Here is a 24331-nt window from a genome sequence, read left to right on the forward strand (position 1 = left end):
CCGGGACAGAACCCGGCGCCCCGACCGGGACTAGAACCCGGTGTGCCGACGCCGCTAGGCGGAGGATTAGCCTAGTGAGCCGCGGCGCCGGCCATGGTCCCAGAATTTAAAACATTGTATCTGCAGGGGAAATAAAGAAGAAAAATGTAAAGCTTCAAAGCTTTGCTCTATGAGAAAATTCACTCTCTCGCGGAAAACCTCCACCAGCCACAGCGCACGCACCTTTGGCTCAGACCCTTTGAAATCCTTATCATGAATGGGAGTCAGGTTTCCAGGGTCACGTGGTCAGAGGGATCACAGTCCCGGGTCATCTGGAAGCTGACATCCTACTGAGACTCATGTGGAGGAGACCAAAGTCCCCGTCAGGCTGCCCCATCACCTGTGGGTCTCAGCCACCTGCTCTCTCCGGTGGGTGCTTCTGCTTGCATGTGGCTAGTTTGGAATGCATGTGTTGAAGGGGAAGATGGGGAAAAGCTCTGTTACATTTTGCTACGGTGCCGACATGGAGTCGCTCTGATCCTTATTGTTTAAAGTCTAGCGCATGACCCCACATGCTGTGCCCTGGACAAGCCTACAGACCTGGAACTCTACTTGCTGCACCTTCCAGGGTCTGCTCTCTTAGGACAGCCCCCCACCCACTGGGCTGCTTGTCGGGGGTGTGGAGAGAGGTGCTATTGGACAAAGGAGTGGAGGAGGGCAGGACCTCTGCTTGATCAAATAATGTATTTGAAGATTGTTTAAAAATTTATTTTAGTCTTAAAGACTTATTTATTTGTTTATTTTACAAAACAGTTATATTGGCTGGCACCGCAGTTAATCTAGGTTAATCCTCCGCCTGAGGCACCGGCACCCCGGGTTCTAGTCCCGGTCAGGGAGCCGGTTCTGTCCCTGTTGCTCCTCTTCCAGGCCAGCTCTCTGCTGTGACCCAGGAAGGCAGTGCAGGATGGCCCAAGTGCTTGGGCCCTGCACCCGCGTGGGAGACCAGGAGGAAGCACCTGGCTCCTGGCTTCGGATCAGCACAGTGCGCCAGCCGTAGCGGCCATTTGGGGGGTGAACCAACAGAAAAGGAAGGCCTTTCTCTCTGTCTCTCTCTCTCTCACTGTCTAACTCTGCCTGTCAATAAATAAATAAATACATAAGTTTTAAAAAAGCAGTTATAGACGGAAAGGGAGAGACAGAGAGAGAGAGAGAGACAAAGTGACAGAGAGAGAGAGAAGTCTTCCATTCACTGGTTCACTCTCCAAATGGCCACAACAGCCAGGACTGGGCCAGGTCAAAGCCAGGAGCCTGGAGCTCTGTCTGGGTCTTCCATGTGAGTGGCAGGGCCCAAGCACTTGGGCCATCTCCTATTGTCTTCCCAGGTGCATTAGCAGGGAGCTGGATCAGAAGTGGTGCAGCCAGGACTCAAACTGGCACCCAAATCGGATGCTGGGGTTGCAGGCAGTGGCTTAATCTGCTGTATCACAACACCGGCCCCATGAAGGTGCTCTTGAACTGTAAAAGAAGTATATTTTCTTAAAAAATATTTATCTATTTATCTGTTTATTTGAAAGGCAGAGTTACAGAGGTGGGATGAGGTGGGGGGAGAGAGAGAGGTCTTCCATCTACTGGTTCACTCCTCAAATGGCTGCAATGGTCGGAGCTGGGCCAGTCCAAAGTCAGGAGCCAGGAGCTTCTTCCAGGTCTCCCACGTGGGTGCAGGGGCCCAAGCACTTGGGCCATCTTCTGCTGCTTTCCCAGGTGCATTAGCAGGGAGCTGGATCAGCAGTGGAGCAGCCGGGACTCAAACCGGCGCCCGTATGGGATGGCGGCACTGCAGATGGCAGCTTAACCTGCTGTACCACAGCGTCAGCCCCAAAAGTACGTTCTTCTAAACCCCCTAACGGTGTGAATATGCCGCACGAAGGAAAGCAGTTTCATGTAAGATTTAAGATGAGTAGACCTTGTCTTGATTTTCACCGCAAAAGGTTGGAATCACTGCTGACTGCTTATACAGCCCCTTTTCTATCTGGGGGTGACAGGGAATTTGGGAGACCGTGTGATATAGCGTCAGCTGTTCCCCCACCTGGCCCTCTGCAGCCTCGTCTCGGGTTGCAGGCCGCCTGGTTATTTTTCACTGCAGTCCTGTCCTTTCTTCTGTGTCCATAGAAACCTCCCGCAATGCAGGCACTTGCCCTTTCGTGGGGGCCTCTGAGAGTCTCACAGCTTCCCTCCTGGAGCCAGAAACAGGGCTGCCGTGTCTGTCGGTGGCTCTGCTAACAAACCCAGGGATCTCCCTCCCACCCGAACGCTGCTCACGATGGGTCCCCGAGAGGGGTCCTGGCTGAGGACTTGGTGGTGAGGGGCCAGAGGCCTCATGTGTTGAGGGGCCAGTTGGCTGTCACTCTACAGAAAGATTCCGGGCCCCCAGCACAAGAAAGCGTGCATACTGGAAACGGCTTTGCTGCCAGGCGAAGCGTGCGCGTTAAATGTGCTCCGTCTCTCCCGTGCTCTTCAGGGGTTTGCTCAATGAAAGAATCTGTAAGGAGGTGCCCAGTAAGTCAGATGCAGTTTAATACTTCAGTGTCCTGGATTTGGCCTCTAGCCTAGTAGTTAGGTGCCTGCATCCCACAGCCAAGTACCTGGGGTCAATTCCCAGCTCTGGCTCCTGACGGCAGCTTCCTGCCAGTGTAGACCTGGGAGACAGCAGTGACTGTTCAAGAACACCCATGTGGGAGACCTGGATTGAGCACCCAGTTCCTGGCTGCAGCCCAATCCAGCCCCACTGTGGACACCTGGGGAGTGAACTAGTGGACGGGAGCTAGCTCTCTCTCTCTCTCTCTCTCTCTCTCTCTCTCTCTCTTTCTCTTTCTCTCTCTCTCTCCCCCCTTCTGCCTCTCAGATAAATAAATAAATAAATAATGAAAACTTCAGGGGCTGGTGCTGTGGCACAGTATGTTAGTCCTCTGCATGCGGCGCCAGCATCCCATATGGACGCCAGTTCTAGTCCTGGCTGCGCCACTTCCCATCCAGCTCTCTGCTCTGGCCTGGGAAAGCAGTAGAAGATGGCCCAAGTGCTTGGGCCCCTGCACTCACATGGGAGACCCAGAGGAAGCTCCTGGCTCTTGGCTTCAGATTGGAGCAGCTCTGACCATTGCGGCCATTTAGGGAGTGAACCAGCAGTTGGAAGACCTTTCTCCTTGTCTCTCCCTCTCACTGTCTGCAACTCAAATAAATAAATAAATAAAATCCGTTAAAAAAAAAAAAAGCTGCAGTGTGCTGCTAGCTACTGAGGCAATAGACTGTGGGCGTCATAGCTGTGGCGACTCAGAGACTCAGGTTGGAGTTCTCCGTGTGGGGCTTCCTGGGAATGAGGCCTCTCTAAGCCTCCTCTTCCTCATCTGCCGAATTGGGGAATGGGGGTAATGACAGAACCTTCTCAACGGCCGCTTAAATGAGCCCAGTGCCCAGTACCCAGTAGGTGGTCAGCAAAAGGTAGACACAGTTGTGCCTGTTAGAGAAATGGGAACTGAGAACCAAAGGGCAATTCATCTGATTTGGAAGAGAGATAGCTGAATTAATCACACACGGGAACAGGCAATGTGGCACAGTGGGTTAAGCTGCAGCATGAGGTGCCTGTGTCCCTTTAAAAAAAAAAAAGATTTATTTTTATTTATTTGAAATACAGAGTTACAGAGAGAGGTAGAGACACACAGAGAGAGAGAGGTCTTCCATCTGCTGGTTCACTCCCAGTGGCTGCAATGGCTGGAGCTGAGCCGATCCAAAATCAGGAGCCAGGAGCTTTCTCTGGGTCTCCCACGTGGGTGCAGGGGCCCAAGGACTTAGGCCATCTTCCACTGCTTTCCCAGGCCATAGCAGAGAGCTGGATCGGAAGTGGAGCAGCTGGGACTAGAACTGGCGCCCATATGGGATGCCGGTGCTTCAGGGCAGGGCTTTAACTCACTGCACCACAGTGCTGCCCCCCCCCAACCCTTTTAAGATTTGTTTATTTACTTGAAAGGCATAGTTACAGAATGGCAGAGGCAGAGAGAGATATCTTCTATCAGCTGGTTCACTCCCCAAATGGCTGCAATGGCCAGGGCTGTGCAAGACCGAAGTCAGGAGCCAGGAGCTTCTTCCGGGTTTCCGACGTGGCTGGCGGGCCCCAAGCACTTGGGCCATCCTTTGCTGCTTTGCCAGGTGCATTTGCAGAGAGCTGGAAGTGGAACAGCTGGGACTTGAACCGGCGCCCATATGGGATGCTGCCATTGCTGGTGGTGACCTAACCTGCTGTGCCACAGTGCTAGCCCCACCCATGTAGGTGGTGTACCTGGTTCCAGTTCCAGCACCTCCACTCCAATCCAGCTTCTTGCTAATGCATCCTGGGAGAAGCAGATGATGGCTCGAGCGCTTGGGTCCCTGCTACCCACATGGGTGGTCCAGTTGGAGTTCTGGTTCCTGGCTTCAGCCTGGCCCAGCCCTGATTGTCTGGGACACTGGCAGTGTGAGCAGATAGAAGATAGCTGTCTGGCTCTGTCTGTCTGCTTCTCTCTCACTCTGCCTTTCAAGTAGATAAAAATAAATAGGCATTTTAAAAAATTACACACAGAAGTTTACAAATCCTATGTTCATTTTGGGATAGGCAATACATGCATATGGATAATAAAAATATATAAACAGGCATACAGTGAAAAACACGTCTGCCTGCCAGCCCTGTGCCCTTTGTCCTTGTCCTCTTTCCCGGAGACAAGCAATATTCCAAGTACCCTTCCAGAAATTCTCAGTAACTTAATAACTACTTTTGAGGGAAATGGGCAGTGACGAGCCCAGTGCCGGGAGCGCCGTCGCAAACGCTGTGCTAAGAACGAAGCAGAGCCTTCTGATAACAGAGACAGCTGTCCCTGCAGGCTCCCCGGGCCCAGGTTCAGGGGGGCATGTTGACTGCATATTTAGTTCTCGGCAGCCTGAGCCAGACGGGGTGAAGTCTTTCCAGCTATAATAAGACACACGGGGTCCGAAAAGGAACGTGATTCAGGATCGGGCTTCGCGGCTCCCGGGGCGAGAGCCCCTGTGCGGTGTCATCTTTCGTGAGCGATGTCAGGGCGGGGCCGACAGGCTGGCTCACAGCTCTGAACTCCGGACTGGGCTCTCATTCCCGGCATTCCCCATCCGCCAAACCCTCACTGCCCACATTCCCCTGGACAGAGACGCGTGGGGTCACATAGCTTTGGCTTCAGTGCTGGAGGCTCCCAGAGACAGCGATCAGAGGCCAGAGGCCCTCCCCGTGTTCTCCCTGTGGCTACCGGCGCCCAGTTTCCACCCTGTAACTGTGCCCAGGTCTCTTACCCGTTCCCAGGGTCAGCTTGGTAAGTTTAAAGCGGCAACATCTGAAGGTGCACCTGCTCATCAGGTAAACAGGGCCGTTCGCCGCACTCTGTCCGTGGGGTTGCTGTGTGCATCGAGAGCTCCAGGACATTCACTCACCTGCCTCCAACCTTCAGCCAAACAAACGGGCGGTTAACGGCCGCAACCCAAAGAGAGGCTGAGGCCTCAACCAAACATCCGGGTATTTCACTCTTCCATCAGAAAGTTCCCTCTTGAATCTGAGCTGAGTTTTCTAAGCTTTAATTTGGTGTGTGACAGATAAGGAACGTGGTGCGTGATCACCTACTGCCACCATAAGTACCTGACATCCACTCATTAAACCTTTGTCCTGCATTCCTTTAAAAAAATTTTTTTTTTTAGACAGGCAGAGTGGACAGTGAGAGAGAGAAAGGTCTTCCTTTGCCGTTGGTTCACTCTCCAATGGCCGCTGTGGCCGGCGCACTGCGGCCGGCGCACCACACTGATCCGATGGCAGGAGCCAGGTGCTTCTCCTGGTCTCCCATGGGGTGCATGGCCCAAGCACCTGGGCCATCCTCCACTGCACTCCCGGGCCACAGCAGAGAGCTGGCCTGGAAGAGGGGCAACCGGGACAGAATCCGGTGCCCCAACCGGGACTAGAACCTGGTGTGCGGGTGCCACTAGGTGAAGGATTAGCCTATTGAGCCGCGGCGCCGGTCCTCCTTTTAAAATTTTAAAAAATATTTTATTTATTTGAGTTACAGAAAGAGACAGAGAGAACGGAAAGAGAGGAGAGAGATGGAAAGGTATCTCCCATCCGCTGGTTCACTCCCCAAATGGTTGCAATGGCCAGAGCTGGGCCGGTCTGAAGCCAGGAGCCAGGAGTCCCTTCTGAATCTCTGACAAGGGTGTAGGGTCCCAAAGACTGGGGCCATCTTCCGCTGCTTTTTTAGGCACACTAGCAGGGAGCTGGATTGGAAATGGAGCAGCCAGGACTCAAACCAGTGCCCATACGGGATGCCAGTGCCGCAGGTGGCGGCTTTACCTCTGCCACAGCATGAGCCCCCACATTCGATGTCTAATGCCTCAGTCACCTCTGTGGTTCAAGCTTCCCCTTTCATGGTGTCCAAAACCCCGGCCAGAGGCTGGTGAAGAACTTCCCCTGTGCAGAGCGTCAGGGATTCCTAACTCTGCCTGTGTTACCATGGGCTCCACCCCCTTCCCACCCTTCCTGCACGGAGAGCAGCTTGTAGCGTGTGGAGCAGCACGGGGACTGCAAGCCAGAGGTTTCCCCTCTGATAGGCTCAAGATATGAGCCGGAGTGAGTAATTCTGTCCCCTCCGGTCGCTAGGCAACACTCGTGTTTATATTGGTCTCAGCCCACGATATGCTCTTAGAGATTTAATTTTCCTAATGACCAAATCCTCATGGCAATTTGGAAGAGGATGGAGATTTGATTTCTTGAGCAAAGCCAAAGATTCTGGGCTGCGTTCATTCCTAGCCCTGGAAAAGCTGCCAGCTAAACTTCGGAGCAAGCTGTTTTATTTCTTTGGAACTCAGAGTAGAACAGAGACGGCATCGGTAACCTTCCAGAGGTTTCGCGACTGAGCGAAGTCTCATAAAACCCTCAGCTGGACAAAAAAAGAGAAGAGACTGCAGAAGCAAAAAGCCCTGCAATTGATTTGCCAGCAACCCTATCTGATTTTCAAACGAAATAAGCGCACCGAAACAAGGACATGTTACTATTTCTCACCAAGCGAGGCTATCATTATGAGGACCTGGAGGCTTAGTGAAATCAGAGGAGATAAATTATGCCAAGTGCCCAGCACGGGGCCCTAAACCATGCTCAGTATTCAATGGGCGTTAGTTCTCTTCCCAGTCTCATTGCTGATACTAAGAAGGGTTAAAGGCTAGCATAACGAGGTTGGCATTCTAGTTGCCAATTAAAACTACAGTGTCACATAAAACAGAGTGTTGTATTCAAACCAAACCATCACATAAAGCATAGCCGGTAAATGATGACTGCTACAAAATTAATTTTTTTTTTTGACAGGCAGAGTGGACAGTGAGAGAGAGAGACAGAGAGAAAGGTCTTCCTTTGCCGTTGGTTCACCCTCCAATGGCTGCTGCGGCTGGCGCGCTACGGGCTAGCGCACCGTGCTGATCCGAAGGCAGGAGCCAGGTGCTTATCCTGGTCTCCCATGGGGTGCAGGGCCCAAGCACTTGGGCCATCCTCCACTGCACTGCTGGGCTATAGCAGAGGGCTGGCCTGGAAGAGGGGCAACTGTCGCTCCCCCTCTTTGTGGAGGAACGACACAGGACCCTGCGCTGTTCTTTCGTCTGCTCGGCCCTCCCCGGGTTTGCTGCTGGTTCTTCCCGGGTTGGCTACTATCCCTTCCACCTCCGTGGAAGGGCAGTTCCCCCTGGCCACATTCCCCACTTCTGCAGGGGAGCGGCACACCGCCGGCCGGCTCTCTCGGGGGCTGCACAGGTGTTCCCCTTAGATGTTCCCCTTAGATGTTCCTCTTAGATGTTCCTGGTGCATGCCGTCTCTCTCCTCCTTTATAGTCCTCCTCTGCCAATCCCAACTCGGCTGCCCACACACCGAGTACGCTGCTCTCCTCCAATCAGGAGCAAGTTCTACAGCTTATTGGCTGAACTGGAGGCAGCTGTGTAGAAGCTGTTTTCTCCTCTCCCAGCGCCATATTGTGGGAGAGCAGATGCATAGAATAAGTCTTAATTCCAGTAACTCAGTCCAGTCCGAGTTGCTCCCCACAGGCAACTGGGACAGAATCCGGCGCCCCGACTGGGACTAGAACCCGATGTGCCGGCGCCACTAGGTGGAGGATTAGCTTGTTGAGCCGCGGCGCCGGCCACAAAGTTAATTTTTTAAAAGGCAGAGGCAGAGAGAGAGAGAGGTCTTCCAACCACTGGTTCACTCCCCAAATGGCTGTAACAACCGGAGCTGTGCCAATCCGGAACAGGAGCCAGGAGCTTCTTCCGTGTCTCCCACATGGGTGCAGGGGCCCGAGGACTTGGACCACCTTCCACTGGTCTCCCAGGTCATAGCAGAGAACTGGATCGGAAATGGAGCAGCCGGGACTCGAACTGGCGCCCACATGAGATGTTGGCACTGCAAATGGTGGCTTTACCCGCTACACCACAGCACCGGCCCCCAAAATCGCTTTTTTTTTTTTTTTTTTGGACAGGCAGAGTTAGACAGAGAGAGAGAGAGTTTTCCTTCCGTGCTTCACTCCCCAAATGGCCGCTACGGCCAGCGCGCTGCGCTGATCCAAAGCCAGGAGCCAGGTGCTTCCTCCTGGTCTCCCATGCGGGTGCAGGGCCCAAGCACCTGGGCCATCCTCCACTGCCTTCCCAGGTGCACTAGCAGCGAGCTGGACTGGAGGTGGGGCAGCTGAGACTTTACCTAATGCTCACATGGAATGTCTACATCGCCGGAGAGTTCGACCCACTGCACCACAAATTTGTCCCCCCAAATTATTTTTAAAATATTTATTCAAAGGCAGAGCTACACACACACACACACACACACACAGATCTTCTATACTTTAGTTCACTCCTGAAGTGTCCACAACCAGGGCTGGGTCCAGCTGAAGCCAGGAAACTGGGACTCCATCTGGGGCCCGAACACCTGAGCCAGCGTCTGCCGCCTCCCGGGTTGCACTGGCAGGAAGCTGGATTAGGAGTGGAATAGGCAGGACTCAAACCAACACTGATAAGGGATGTGGCATCCTAAGCAGTAGCTTTAACCCCTTAACCCACGGCAGCACCCACCCCAGTTACAAAATCACGGGCTCCACGCTGCCGGGTTTGCTCAGCTTCTGTGGTCAGACGGCCCCAGGAGTGGCTGGGGCAGTGAGAGCCCAGTTCAGGCTGCCCGGGCACCTTGGGACGGGCCATGGGGTACCTTGGGTCCTTCCCACCAGCCTGGCTACTCTAGGTCCTGACACATAATTACCTTAGTGCCACGGTCCCGCTGTCATAATAATAATAATAATTAATAATTAATAATACACAATGACAAAGCAGCCAACATTTCTTACGAGCTTCCTGAGCCAGATTCTAAGTTCAAAACTCTACCTGCGTTATTTTAATTTTGGCTCCTAAGTCAAATCATCCAGACACCGAGGCTCTTTGCCAAAAAGGACACCAGACCTTGCCACCGAATTATCTCAGCCTGCAAGACTGTGAGAAGTGGAAAGAGCTAAGTTCCACAGCTCTCTGTCCTTGAAGCATGAAACCAAAAAAAAAAAAAAAAAAAAAAAGTGAGTCTGGCGGACGTGGAAGACGGGCTTTGTTCGCTCAAGGAGGTAGAGGAAATACAGCTTTTGGGTTTATTTTAAAAAAATGGGAAAATATGACTTCTGTTCTTTGTAACCACAGAGAACTAAAACTTGTGGTTAGCAAAGATTTAGGGGTTAGGGAGGGCTGCTGGCTCCTGAGTTCTGTTCTGGTTCCAAGAAAGTGAGGTTTGCATTGCACAGGGTGCAACTGGATAGCTCCTCCACGCTCCGTCGCCGGGGCCTGGCGCGCGGCGCTTCCTGCTGCTCACTGTGGCGGTCCCGGGGCAGCGAGGTCCAGTCCATCTTCCATCTTTGGAGCCAAACGGCCGCATTCCTTTGCGCCTTCGCCAACGGCCCCCAAGCCCGGCCTGTCAGGAGCGACATCTAGTGGCCAGCGAGGGGCTGCCCAATTTTCCAGCTTGCGCAAGGAGCGCCCTAAGAAATACTGGACAGCTCACGCCAGCAGCGTCTCCACAGCGTCCCCCCCTGATGACCCCGTGATGACGCTGGTTGGCCTGAAGTGATTCCACTCGCTCATTGAAACCGTGAAGAGTGCTTTCTTGTAAAACCTGAAAGCGCTGAACGTGGGGACACCCCTTGGGGCTGGTGTCCCCTCTCTAGAAGAGCACCCAGATTTCATATCTTCCCCCACCCGCCAGGGATGTCTCAAGTCCTCAGTCATCCGCCGGGCTCCTCTGTGCTTCTCCCACCCACCGCGCTGGCCCAAGCTCACTTAGCAGAAACAGGCTTGTGGATTTGTGTTCGTTTGCAGGGGCTCATTGTCCACATTCCTCACAGAATCATGAGCTCCAAGATCATAAGGACCCTGTTGTTTCTTTCTTTTTCTTCTTTGGTTTGAGAGACAGATGGGAAGATAGAGCTCCCGCCTGCTGGTTCATTCCCCAAATACCTGAAGCAACAGGGGCCGGACTGAGGTTCTGAAGCTGGGGGCTTGCAGCTCAATCCAGGTCTCCCGCACGGACACCAGGAATCCAGTTATCTGCAACATCATGGCTGCCTCCCAGGGGTCACCTTTGCTGGGAGGTGGAGTCAGATGCCAGAGCCCAGAGCCAGGATATAAGCCCAGGTACTCTGACTTGAGGATATAGGCATCTTTTATTTATTTTAAAGATTTATTTACTTTATTTGAAAGGCAGAGTTATAGAAAAAGAGAGAGAGAGACAGAGGGATCTTCCATCCTTGGTTCACTCCCCAAATGGGAAAAATGGTCAGGGCTGGGCCAGGCTGAAGCCAGGAGCCAGGAGTCTCATCCAGGTCTCCCACATGGGTGCAGGGCCCCAGGGACTTGGGCCATCTTCTGCTGCTGTCCCAGGCACTTTAGCAGTGAGCTAGATCAGAAGCGGAGCCATCAGGACTTCAACTGGCACCCATATGAGATGCCAGCATCACAGGCCGTGGCTTAACCCCCTGCACCACCTAGGGACATAGCCAGCTTAACCACTACTAGGCTAAATGCCTGCCCCTCCCTCCAAGCTTTTAAATTCACCAATGCATCCTTAGTGCCTGGCTAGGGTCAGGCTTGTAATGCACATGCAATATATGTTTGTTAAATGAATGAGTGCAAGAACACGTACTCATTCAGAAATTCTAAAGTCTGTTGAAATACTGAAGTCTAAGCTCCAACCCCAGGAATTCCGATTTATCTGGGATAGGGTCAGATATCAATATCCTTCAAAAAATTCCAAATTTTACTGACCAGGTTTGCTGCTTTTGTGTACAATTAAAGGCCATTAAACACCTTCACATTGTTGCACCCCCATTGACACTCAGTTGTGATATTTCTAATGTATACTTACGTGGGGACAAAACTGACAGTGTGTATAAAGTCCTTAGACTTTTCTCAGCCCCCAATTAGTACTCAGCACCAAGGGAGAATGGGGCTCATGTAACACTCATCTAATTACAACTCAGTTTGTAAAAAAATATTAAAAAGCAAAAGAACATCATGGGAGAGGGAGTAGGAGGTGAGACAGGAGTGGGGGTGGGAGAGCAGTTATGGGGGGGAAGAACTGCTATATTCCTAAAGCTCTACCTATGAAATTTGTATTCATTAAATAAAACCTTTCTTAAAAAAAGGAACATCAAAGACTCCAACAAACTTCTTTAAAAAATGTATTATTTATTTGAAAGTCAGAGTTATGGAGGGGGTCTTCCATCGGATGGTTCACTCCCAGATGACTAAAACGGCCAGGTCAAAGCCAGGAGCCAGGAGCTTCTTTTGGGTCTCCCATGTGGATGGCAGGGGCCCAAGCACTTGGGCTGTCCTCTGCTGCTTTCCCAGGTGCATTAGCAGGGATCTGGGTTGGAGATATAGCAGCTGGAACAAGAACCAGCTCCCATATGGAATGCCAACATTGCAACTGACAGCTTTACTGGCTATGCCACAACACTGGCCCCTGAAATGAAGTTTTAACAGATGGGAGATGTTAAGAAGAAAAAAAGGGAGACTCTCATGGGCAGCATATTTTATTACTTTTTAAAAATACTCAAATTCTAGGGGCGAGTGTTGCGGCACAGCAGGTTAAGCCACTGCTCGCAATGCCTTCATCCCACATCAGAGTGCCAGTTTGACTCCCAGCCGCTCTGCTGCCAATCCAGCCCCCTGGGAATGCATGTGGAAGCGCAGCAGACAGTGGCCACGTGGGGCCCCCGTCACCCATGTGGGAGACCTGGATGGAGTTTTTGGTTCCGGGCTTCATCTTGGTCCAGCTCTGACACTTGCAGCCATTTGGGGAGTGAACCAGCCGATGGAAGATCTCTCTCTGTCTCTCTCTTTCCTTGCCAGTCTGTCTTTCAAGTACATAAAGTAAATCTTTTTTTTTTTTTTTAAATACACAAGTTCTGGGAATCTAGTGTATGGCACGGGTGGGACTGGATGTAATTCAGCTGCGATCGTCATTACAATATGTGATTATAGGTGAAACCATCTCAATGTACACCTTGAACATACACAATTGTCATTTGTCAGCAACATGTTTTTAAGCAAAAAATAATAAAGCCAACATTGGAGGACTTCCTGGCATTAAGCCGCTGACACTTCTTTCTCGTAGACTTAGGAGCTGGAGACATTTCCACCATCTAGATGCATCCCTTGCAATTTAGTTCCTGGCCAAAATGGAATTGACTTCATCTCCTTAATGACCAGAATGCTTGCGTCCTAAGGAAAGAGAGATGTAGAAATCAAAACAGAAGGGATGGAAAAGGGCCAGGCTGCTCTGGACTTGACCCTGGCATTTCTACAGAGCTCTGTCAGGACCAAAGTCCATTTGCTTATCTGGACTTTTATTTATTTACACTCAGACCCTGACCACACCAAGCACTTCCCTGGCATTTCTCAACCGCAGGGGGGTGAGATCCCAGGGGCGAGAAATTGGGAAACCAGCGCCCAGCTCCCCCCACCCGTGGCAATTAACATTCTGATTCCTGTAAGCCAGGACACTTTGGGAGAATCCCGGAATTCCCAAGACTCGGTTGTTCAGTAAACATTGACTTGAAGTGTGTTCCAAAGATGGGAAGCCTGAGAACCCGTATTTCTGGGCCCTTCTCAGACATAATGAATTTAATATCACTGGGAACCTGGAACTTGTACGTTAAACAGGTCTCCAGATAATTGTCTCCAATTTTAAAACATGAGGAACATTGCACTTGACAATTGTTGGCTCTTTCCTCCATTTTAAAAAGCTGGCTATTTGGTCTGGAGGGGCCTCAACTGGGTTCTACTTAATGGAATGCTAGATACTCTTATAGACAACTCAGATTACCACCTCCTCCATGAAGCCTTCTTGGACTCCCTATCCCCAAGTTACTACTGTCCCTTAGACTCCCTTAACACTAGTCCTAGTGACCCACGAGCACTTGTCAAGCTGTATCACACTGTTTGGGGTCAGGTTTTATCACCATGTAACTTTATAGAGTTCTCGTGCCTTGATAGAAAACTTTTCTATCAAAGACATTTTGTCTCTATTTGTGATATAAAATCTATTCTGTTAGTAATCTACCATGGGTAGATACAAAATAGCTACCGTCTTAAATAGATACAAGATTTTTACTGGGTATTAGCATTGTACACATCATCTCTAGTGCCACACTTTTTTTGCCCACAGTATTGGCCCTCAAAATTTCTTTATTTTTAAAGGTTTATTTATTTATTTGAAAGGAAGAGTGAGAGACACAGAGAGAAATTTTCTGTCCACTGGTTTATTCCCCAAACGGGGCAGAGCCAGGCTGAAGTCAGGAGCTGGGAACTCCACCCAAGTCTCCCACATGGCCCACAGGAAGCTAAGTACTTGGGCCCTCATCTGTTGCCTCCTAGGCACACCAGCAGTTCCCTGGACACAGAGGAGCCAGAGTCAACCTCAGGCTCTCTGATACGGGATGCGTCCCTCCTAAACTGTGGCCTAACCCTCTGCACTACAATAACTCACCCAGAGGCTTAATAAAATTTAATTGAATATTTTTGCAATTACTACTTAACTGTCATTGTATAAGAAAAATAGACACTGGTCAACATTTTAGGGAAAGATAACAAATTTTGGCATTACGTCCCTCAGCGGTGCCAGCGACAAGTAAGGAGCACTAGTTTTCTCCATCTGAAATGCTTGTTTCTCCTTTCTCTCTCCTTCCTCCATCCCTTTTCCCACCCCTTTTCTTTCTTTCTTTCTCTTTCTCTCTTTCCCTTTCTATCTTTTTTGCATATTCATGAGAGGGAGAGAGAGAACCATCCACTGGTTCACTCCCCCAAAAGCCCACAATGGACAAGGCTGAGAGCCTGGAACTCATTCGGGTGGTTGAGACATCCTGTGGTGCCCATCAGCAGGGAACTGGAATGGGGAGCTGGAGCCAGGAGTTGACCCCAGGCATTCTGACATGGGACAAGGGCCTGAACTACTTGGCCGAACTCCCACCCCCCACCCTTTTCATCCACCCTCCTACTCCCTGACTTTCCTACTTCCCTCTCTATTATTCTTTCTAGCCTCTTGCTGTGCCTTAAGCACGCCAGTCACTAAGTTATTTCTGGGCTATGCTCTTGCCAGGCATTCAACTAGGTGCAGCAAGCCAAGAAAAACCAGACACAGGGGCCAGCGCTGTGGCACAGGGAGGTAAGCTGTCGCCTGCAACACAGGCACCCCATATGGGCACCAGTTCAAGTCCCAGCTGCTCTGTTTCCAACCTAGCTCCCTGCTAATGCACCTGGGATAGCAGTGGAGGATGGCCCAAGTGTTTTGGCCCCTGCACCCATGTGGGAGACCCAGATGAAGCTCCTGGCGTCAGCCTGGCCCAGCCTCAGCTGTTGTGGCCATCTGGGGAGTGAACAAGCAGGTGGAAGATCTCTCTCTCTTTCTGTAACATGGAGTGTCTCATGGGTAGGTTTAGCATCAAAGGCAACCCTTGAAGCCTGAGAAGAGTGTGTGGCCTCAGTTCACAACTTACGCAAAGAAAATTCTAGATGAGAATTTGTAAAATTGGGCAAGTGGGAGTACAATTTTAAATAACCAAGTTCAGACTGCTACTGGCTGCCTGGGTCTATCCCCTGGAAAAGAAATTCAGAGGCTGGGCCTGAGATGGTCTTGAGCCAGCTCCTGAGTGAGTGAGCCGGTCAGCCTGGCAGGTGCAGTCAATTCAGAGACAGTGTCCAGTTCCTACCTGCAGGTGGCAGCACCATCACTCGTGAAAACAAGGCAAGAAATACCCTTCCCATTGTGCGAACCACAAACCCCAAGGGACTGGAAGGACCTTTCCGGGGATGATTTTGTGAATACTGAGCTGACTGATGTGACCCGCTCGTAACTAGCAAGTCTGCTACAGTTACACCAGGTTTTCTAACCAACGTGTGACTTCTGATTGACAACTTGGCTCTTCTTTCAACATTAGCCACACACGCATTCCAACTACTGTTGCCTTTAGTGTTGTGTTTTGTTTTCTTTTTGTTCACTGCATAGAATCACTTTGGGCAATGTTCCCTCAAGTTTCTGAGTCTTGAGAAAAGTGTATCAAAAGGACAATGTAACGGTTTCCACCCTTTAAAAAGTCCCCCATGGTGGCACCATTTCAGTGCAAGGAATGTTACTTTTTTTTTTAATGTTCTCCTTCTAAATCTGTTCTATGTGCATATATTTTGACATGGATGTACTCAGAGTCTGTTTCTTCAGTGCTGCATTTTAGAAGGAAGTACATAGCTTTTTTTCTTTCCTGTTCTCTTAAGCATCTACTTTATTTTGGAGCCGTCGCCCACTTCCTTAGCTTCAAATATCACCACTGCACAGAAAGACAGCCACGTTTTTCGTCAACCGCCACTACTTATGCATCCATTCATGTATTTATTCACTTCACATGCCGTGTGGGGTCCTGGGAATACAGTGTGGACTGGCATGGCCCTGTCTGCAAGCTGGGAGATCACTGGGGTCAGGGAACAAACTCCTGGCTAAGGAGGCCGTGAGATGGCAGGCCTGGTGAGGAATTTGAAGAAGCAGCTGACTCGGGGACTTAGAGATGAGGGCAGAGGGTGACTCGGGGACTTAGAGATGAGGGCAGAGGGTGACTCGGGGACTTAGAGATGAGGGCAGAGGGTGACTCGGGGACTTAGAGACGAGGGCAGAGGGTGACTCGGGGACTTAGAGATGAGGGCAGAGGGCCAGCTGAGCAGAGGAAATTGCATGTGGGGAGATAGGGACGGTCAAAAGAGCATGGCGCTTTCCGGAAGCCACAAGTGGTTTAGCATTGGCGGAGCGTCTGTTGGCTGGGGATTGAGAGGGCGGGGCTAGCAGGTAGGGACCAGATCTTTAGGGGCCTTGCCAAGGGACCTGAGACATCATCTTATAGATGAGAAATATCTTAGCTCCAATCCATTTTCCACTCTGCAGCTGGAGCGATAAAGTCTTTGGAAAATGAAACTGACAGCAGCCACGCCTGCTTCTGGATCCCACAGAGTCAAGTCCCAAGTCTTTAGCGGTGCTGTTAGGCCCTGGGTGAGCCTCTCTCCAACTGCCTCACCCACACGCCAATCTTCTTTGTTCTTAGGCAGGCCAAGGTGTCGTTTCCTCCACGTCTCGGATCCTGGATGAGGTGGGGTCCCCTGCTGCAGCTCCCCAAGTCGCCAGGGCCTCTCCTGCCATATTCTCAGAAGCATGTCTGCCCCCGGGGCTGCGAGCTCTGGGAAAGGTCGGCCTGCTGGCTCCACAGCAGATCCCCAGGCACACTGGGTGGCCAGAAAGAACGGGGCCCTGAGCCTTCCAATGCCCAGTGGGTATTTCTACCTGTCTGACTTCATGTTTCCAAAATCGGGTCATCGCCATCTCTCCTGCCCCTTCCCCGTGCTCTGTGCTCCTCTTGATGGGCAAACTTCTGCATTGTTCTCCTGCTTGTCCAGGCCCACTCAGCACAAAGAGGTGCAACTCTCTCCCCAATTCCTCCTCCTCCTTCTTTCGGCTCAGCAGCTAAGTCCTTCCTCTTTGTTTCTCTTCTCTTCTTCTTCTTCTTCTTCTTCTTTTTTTTTTTTTAAAGATTTATTTATTTATTTGAAACTCAGAGTTACACAGAGAGAGGAGAGGCAGAGAGGGAGAGAGGTCTTTCATCTGCTGGTTCACTCCCCAATGGCTGGAGCTGCACCAATCCGAAGCCAGGAGCCAGGAGCTTCTTCCAGGTCTCCCATGCGGGTGCAGGGACCCAAGGACTTGGGCCATCTTCTACTGCTTTCCCAGACCACAGCAGAGAGCTGGATCGGAAGTGGAGTAGCCAGGACTCGAACCGGCACCCATATGGGATGGCGGCACTGCAGGTGGCAGCTTTAGCCACTAGGCCACAGTGCCGGCCGCGAGCTATTGGGGACCTAGCTTGGTCTTGATCTCTTATCACTTCTCCCCCGAGATGCTGAACTCCGGGTGACCTGGAATACTGGCTGCTATCACCTCGCAGGTTAAACCGTGTCCTCCCTGCTGACCTCAGCAACCAAGCACTGGCTCTCTCCTCTGCAGCCCTCTGTGTAGTGCAGGGGCAATGGGTCCACTGCTCGTCTTGCAGAGTAGGCAACTCCAGACTCAGATTTCACCCTACGGAGCACTTTGTGTGCAGCCGATGCTCTCAGCACGTGGCAAGGGGCCAGCGTCGGTCTCGCTGTTAGCATGCCAGTTCAGATGGGTTCGGTACAAGGCTCTGACACCTGACCACGCTTCCGGCAACAGAGCCTGGGAGGCAGCAGAGATGGCTCAAGGCCTGAGTTTCCGCCATCCATGTGGGAGATCGGGATTGCAATTTCAGCTCCTGGCTTCCATGCACACATTTGAGAAGTATAGCAGCACATGGGAGTTCTCTCTCTCCGCATCTGAAGTAAATAAATTTTTTAAAAAGAATAAATGCTTGGTGAAAGAATAATTCATTTTTATTATTTCAGTAGGCTTATTTTCTCTGTAGAATCAGACGTTTTATTCTCAGCTCACACGGTTTTGTTGGCTTCCAGAGAGCGCATTAATGTCAGCTGTGTTCTGTTCTCTCCTTTAATTGGAAAGAGGTTTTGGAACCGAAGACTAAGTGTTACTTCAAGTCTCACCTTCTGCCACTCCCCCACACTCAGCGGCTGCGCACAGGGACCAGCTACTCAGCACTGCACAGAACACGACTTTCTCTCCCGCCTCCGCCCCTCGGCGCTGGCTCTTCCGTGCCGTTCTCTGCCGGATTTGCCCCAGCTTTGGCTTCTCCGCCTGCAAACTCCTCCTCGCCCCAGACTCAGCGGAGTCTTGTCTGCAGCGGGCAGAGTAGCAATTCCTCCCTTATCTTTTTACTGTCCTTGGCATTTCCCAAATAACTCTACCCATCCTAGTGTTTGCTTCTCATCTGCCTCCCCTGATGGCCAGGATTTCTATACCCAGCACATTACTCGGCGATACGAGGGCGCTTCGAAATGTGTGAAAGGACGGAATTAAAAGACAACTAAGGGGCAGGCATTTGGGGCAGTGGTGAAGATTCCTTTTTGAGGGGTCGGCACTGTGGTGTAGCGGGAAAAGCCACCACCTGCCGTGCCAGCATCCCTTATGGGCACTGGTTCAAGTCCCGGCTGCTCCACTTCTGATCCAGCTCTCTGCTGTGGCCTGGAGAAGCAGTGGAGGATGCCCAAGTCTGTGGGCCCCTGCACCCACGTGGGAGACCTGGAATAAGCTCCTGGTTCCTGGCTTCAGATTGGTACAGCTCTGGCCGTTGTGGTCATCTGGGGAGCGAACCAGCCAGTGGGAGATTTTCTCTCTCTCTCTGCCTGTTACTCTGCCTTTCAAATAAATTTTAAAAATAACCCCTTTGAGACACCCGCATTCCAGATACTTGAATGCTTGGGTTTGAGTTCTGGCTTCACTCCCGATTCCAGAGTTCAGATTCCTGTAATGTGTACACTGGGAGGCAGCAGGTGCTCGTTCAAGAACTTGGTCCCTGCCACCCACGTGGACTGAATTCCAGGGTCCTGGCTTCTGCCTGGCCCAGCTCCAGTTGTTGCAGGAATGAACCAACAGATGGAGAATCTGCCTCAGTCTATCTGCCTTTCAAATAAATAAAAATAGATACAAATAATTCATTTAAATTGCATATTTAAAAAAATATTTTGGGTGCAAAAAATCTCAATGCGTGTGGACTGTGTTTTCCACAGTACTCATTTCCCATGAATTTTTGAAAGAGGGAAGGAATCCACTAATTTATCTAATACTGCAGTGTGGAGTGGGTTCGCAAACATTTCAAGGTCTGGTCCTCCATTTGGAGTGCTTCATGCCGGAAGAAGCTCTCCCCTGCTCCGTCATTGCCTTGACTTGGTGGAAGGGGAAGGGACAGTGATCAGAGCTTGTAAAATGTCATTCCTTAGGGCTGAGCTGTCAGCTACCCGCTCTGGCACCGAGAGGGTTACAACGGCGCAGGGGCGGAGCCACGCCGGGGCCACCTGCTGGGGGCCGCCTTGCGCATGCGCCCTGGCCTCCAGAGGGTCTACCTGAGAGACGCCGGGCGCTTGCGCTCTGGGCCTTTTCCGCCGGGGGAAGTCTCGCGGGGGCGGGGCGGGGCGCGGCGGGGCGGGGCGGCGTGGGGAAGTTCTCGCGGGACCGGGACGAGGAGCGGAAGCGAGGCGGCTCTGCTGCTTCGGAGACCGGGCGGCGGCGGCGGCGGCGGCGGCGCGGGAGCGGGCGCTGCGCTCCGGGGGCAGCAGCGAGGTCGGCGGCCGCTCGCGGCGCTGCGGACGGGCGGGCCGGGCGCGGGGCCGGACAGCTGCGCCACGGTGAGTGCGGCCGGCGGCGCTCGGCGCGGGCCCGTGCCTCTTCCTGCCGCTCCTCGGCGGGGGCACCGGGCCCGGCCCGCCGACGGCCCTCGGGGCGCCGGGGCGAGGGAGCGCCCGTCTGCCCGTGTGGGGCGCTTCCTTCCTGGGGACGGTCCTCCTCCGGCCCCGGGACCCGGGCAGAGCCTGGGGCTCTCTGGTGAAATCCGGTGCCTGCCCGCGTCGTGTGCGGCCCCGCGGCGGACGGGCACGCTGGGCGCGGGGTGCGGTGCCGGTGCGGTGCCGGATGCTCCTTCGACCCGCACGGCAACCGCGTCGCCAGCTCCCGGCGTCTGGGGCCGGATTTTGTGCGGGAACCCTGCGTGGGTTGGGGCGTGCGCTGCCGGAGCCCGGCGCTTCGCCCGCCCGCCCGCCCGGGGAACAGGTATCTGGTCCGGAGGGAGCCGCGGCGGCGGGTTGGCGTGCTCCGGGCAGGGTCCCGCGGACGGCCGTGCCCGGGCTCGGCTGGTCTGGGAAGGGGACCCGCGGGCGCGGGCGCGGCGCCGTTCACTTCCAGGGCGCGCGAAGCCGGCGAGGGGCTCCTTGGCCTTTCTCGGCCCCTGCGACTTGGGCTTGCGTCGGCTACGGCCTCCCCTCTCCCTGGGCTTCTCTGCGCTGCCCGGGCAGTGCGATCGCTGGCCCCTGCCCCCACCCTCATCTACTTCCCCTTCCTCCTCGCTGGCATAATTTTGTGAGGTTTCTGCCCTTTGGGGGGGACGCCGATTCTTCCCCGGGAATGCCCCCCTTCCCTGCTGCTCCGTTCCCGTGCTCTGAGCGCGCCCTGTGGTCCTCCGGCCAGAGCCGTGGGGGCTTCCATTCTCCCCCTGGGAACCGCCAGGCGCATCCGTAAGTAATCGATACTGCCCCTGGGTCAGGCGCGGCTTGCTCGTGTGATTGACGTTTTCGGTTTTTCCGCCTTTAAGGACCACGCTTGCCTCGGCTGTCCTCCCCGTGTTGGGTCACTCGGGGGCTCATAAGCCATCTTTTTGGTGTTTAGCCGGGGTGGTGAGTGTTAACAAGCGAGAATCAACCATAGACCCCTATTAAGATAGAACTAAGGTAGCCTGGGAGGTTTAAGCGGATAGAAATTATGCCGCTGGTGAGTTAAAGCCTGCCCGTTTTCATAGCGCTGATTCTTTATCGGACTTCTTTTTAAGATTGGGGCTCTTTTCTTCATCTGTTGTAATCGGCCTTCATTGTTGTTTTTGCCCAGAAAAGAAATACCTTTATGTGCCCCTAGCTCAAAAGTTTTCTGATCCCAAGATAAAATTTTAAAAAGTTAATTCTCATAATCAATTTTTTTTTTTGGAGGGAGGAAGGGGAAGTGGTATACACAAGCTTTTTTTTTTTTTTTAAGGATTTATTTATTTATTTGAAAGGCAGAGGTAGAGTGAGAGTGAGAGAGAGAGAGAGAGAGAGAGGGAGGAGAGAGATCAATCTTCGACCCTCTGGTCACTCCCCAAATGGCTGCAATGACTGGAGCTGGGCCGATCCAGAGCCAGGAGCTTCCTCCAGGTCTCCCATGTGGGTGCAGGGGCCCAAGGACTTGGGCCATCTTCTTCTGCTTTCTCAGGCCATAGCTGAGAGCTGGATCAGAAGTGGAGCAGTCAGGACTCGAACCGGCGCCCACATGGGATGCCGGCACTGCAGGCGGCGGCTTTACCCGCTACCCCACAGCACCCGTCTCAAACACAAGCATTTATGTGCTTGTGTCAGTTTACTTTCCCACGAGTCACTTGGATTTGAGAGAACCGCCGGGTTTCCAACACGACTTGTTCGTGGGACTCCCGGCATTCCCTGAGCGATTCCTGTCGCTGTGTCCCTGTTGTGCAGCTGCAGCCCTGCCTGCTCCGCAGAACCCGAGAGTGGTAGACTGGAGAGCGGAGGTGACACAGGCAGCCGCTGTGGTCATCTGCTTGATTCAGAGGACTCCCCACCGACACAGAGCGGGCACCAAGAGTCTGGTTTTCAACTTTGTCAAGGTTGGCTTTTCCTGGTTGTGCCAAGTGCATGTGTATCGCTTTCATTTTATGCGAAGACCTGTGCATTGTTTGGAACGCATTTTCTGTAAGGGTTAAGGCACCCTTACAGTATAGCAGTGATTCTTACATTTCGTGTGCGTAAGAATCACTGGGGGTTTTTTGAAAACAAGCTGGCAGAGCTCCATGAGGCACCCCATAATGGTAGCCTGGGGGCTCACGCAGTGACATAGTGGGTAAAGCTGCCGCCTGTGATGCCTGCATCCCATATGGGTGCCAGTTCAAGTCCCAGCTGCTCCACTTCCAATCTAGCTCCCTGTTTGTGTGCTTGGGAAAGCAGTAGAGAATGGCCCAAATGTTGGGCCCCTGCACCCATGTGGGAGACTGCGAAGACGCTCCTGGCTCTTAGTGTCAGATCAGCCCAGCTAATGGGCATCCGGGGAGTGAACTAGCGGATGGAAGATCTCTCTCTGCCTCTGCCTCTCTCTAACTCTGCGTTTCAAATAAATAAATAAATCTTTAAATAAAAAGTGAATTAGCCTCTGAATGGGGGTGATTTTGGTGCAATAGTCCGAGGACCAAAATCGTTGCAGGAAGTGGGCGTGAAGCATAAACTAGTGAGACCGCTGAGCGACTTGGGAGTCACTGAACTCGAGCAGGACGCTCTCTGTACGTGCAGAGTAAATACTAGAATAGCCCGGTAGTCAGTGACTGTCGGTGTGGTGGGTTCTGATATGTGTGAACTTGAGAGCATTGCCAGGACTGTGATGTGGAGTGATTTAACTTTTAGCTTTATATTCCATAGGGCTGTTAATTTGCCTGCCAGAGAGAGGTCGTCTGAGTCTATGTGTAAATGGGAATTCTAGGTTTATCATCAGGACAGGTGGACAGGTGTTTGAAAAAGTCCTGGTGATGCTGGTTAATAGCCTGCTCTCTCTTTTAAGATTTATTATTTGGGGCCGGCGCCACGGCTCACTAGGCTAATCCTCCGCCTAGCGGCACCGGCACACCGGGTTCTAGTCCCGGTTGGGGCGCCGGATTCTGTCCTGGTTGTCCCTCTTCCAGACCAGCTCTCTGCTGTGGCCAGGGAGTGCAGTGGAGGATGGCCCAAGTGCTTGGGCCCTGCACCCCATGGGAGACCAGGAGAAGCACCTGGCTCCTGCCTTCGGATCAGCGCGGTGCGCCGGCCGCAATGCGCTGGCCGCGGCAGCCATTGGAGGGTGAACCAATGGCAAAAGGAAGACCTTTCTCTCTGTCTCTCTCTAACTGTCCACTCTGCCTGTCAAAAAAAAAAAAAATATTATTTGCTAATTTGAAAGGCAAAGTGACAGAGAAAGGGAATTGCAGAGAGAGAGAGAGAGAGAGGGAGAGAGATGTTCCATCGCTCGTTCACTCGCCAGATGGCTGCAATGGCCAGAGATGGGCCAGGCTGAAGCCAGGAGCCCCGAGCTCCATCTGGATCTCTCACATGGGTGGCAGGAGCCAAGCACTCTGGCTGTGGTCTCCTGCTTTCCCAGGCTCGTTAGCAGGCAGCCGAGCTGCATCAGAAGGGGAGCAGCTGGGACTTGAACCAGCACTCTCATGGGGTGGTGGCCTTGCAGGCGGCAGCTTAACCTGCTGTGCCACAGGGTTGGTGCACAGCATCTCCTTATGCCAGAGGCCACCTGGCTGTTCACAGGTATCGTCTGTTTTTATCAAAATGAACTTAAGAGGTATTTGCGGTTTCTCGCCCCATTTTCCAGTTGAGATTTAGCAAGGGTAGGAGAGTCTGAGTTGCTGCTGCAGGGTTGCTGGGTTTTTCGGTAGCAAAGTGATCGTTGGATCGAGGTCCACCTCCAGAGCATCAGTGAGTTTGTGTTCTTTGTGACTACAAGATTGATCATGATTGTTGTAAATGACAACAGAAATACAGTTGAGGTGTGCAGAGCAGAAGTAAAGTATCCCATGACCTCACCCTAGAAATAACTGCTGTTAGCCTTTGGAATGCTTTTAGCACATTCTGATAGATTATTTTGCTTTACAGAAATGGGATACACTGATTTTTCTGCAGTTTTTAACACTTTTATTCCATCTTGGTACTTAGAAAGATATTCCGTAGATAAACTTGATCAGGCATCTATATACTGTGTTTTGTTTCAGTGAGGTAAATCTAGGAAGTGCAATTGCTTGAATAATGTTCATTTTAAAATTCTCAGTAGTTATTATCGAATTGCTCTCCAAAAAATTGAGGTAAATGAACAATGAAAGCTATGCTTGCTCTTGTTAAGATTCATGCTTGTGGCGGACTGGTGACAGTTTGGAGACGCTGTGACTGGGAGTCAGTGTTAGGTGCACTACCACCCTGTGGTCTGAGTGAAACCCTGAGCCAGCGGCTCTGTTACAATCTTGACACACTGTGTCTGCCTGCCGATTTATTTCTTTCAGTTCAT

The 24331-nt window shown here is 52.1% G+C and overlaps 1 protein-coding gene across 1 annotated transcript in view; it reads left to right on the top strand.

Moving 5' to 3' along the window:
• Nucleotides 1–19632: 19632 nt before the first annotated feature.
• Nucleotides 19633–24331, top strand: part of GRB2 (growth factor receptor bound protein 2) — an 85113-nt gene continuing 80414 nt past the window's right edge. Inside the window, exon 1 of the mRNA XM_002722939.6 lies at nucleotides 19633–19887. The gene's annotated coding sequence lies outside the window, so the exon portion shown is untranslated. The remainder of the gene's footprint in view (nucleotides 19888–24331) is intronic.

This window comes from Oryctolagus cuniculus, chromosome 17 (genome assembly GCF_051225735.1).
Source record: "Oryctolagus cuniculus isolate XC-2025 breed Fujian yellow rabbit chromosome 17, ASM5122573v1, whole genome shotgun sequence".
NCBI classification, from domain to species: domain Eukaryota; kingdom Metazoa; phylum Chordata; class Mammalia; order Lagomorpha; family Leporidae; genus Oryctolagus; species Oryctolagus cuniculus.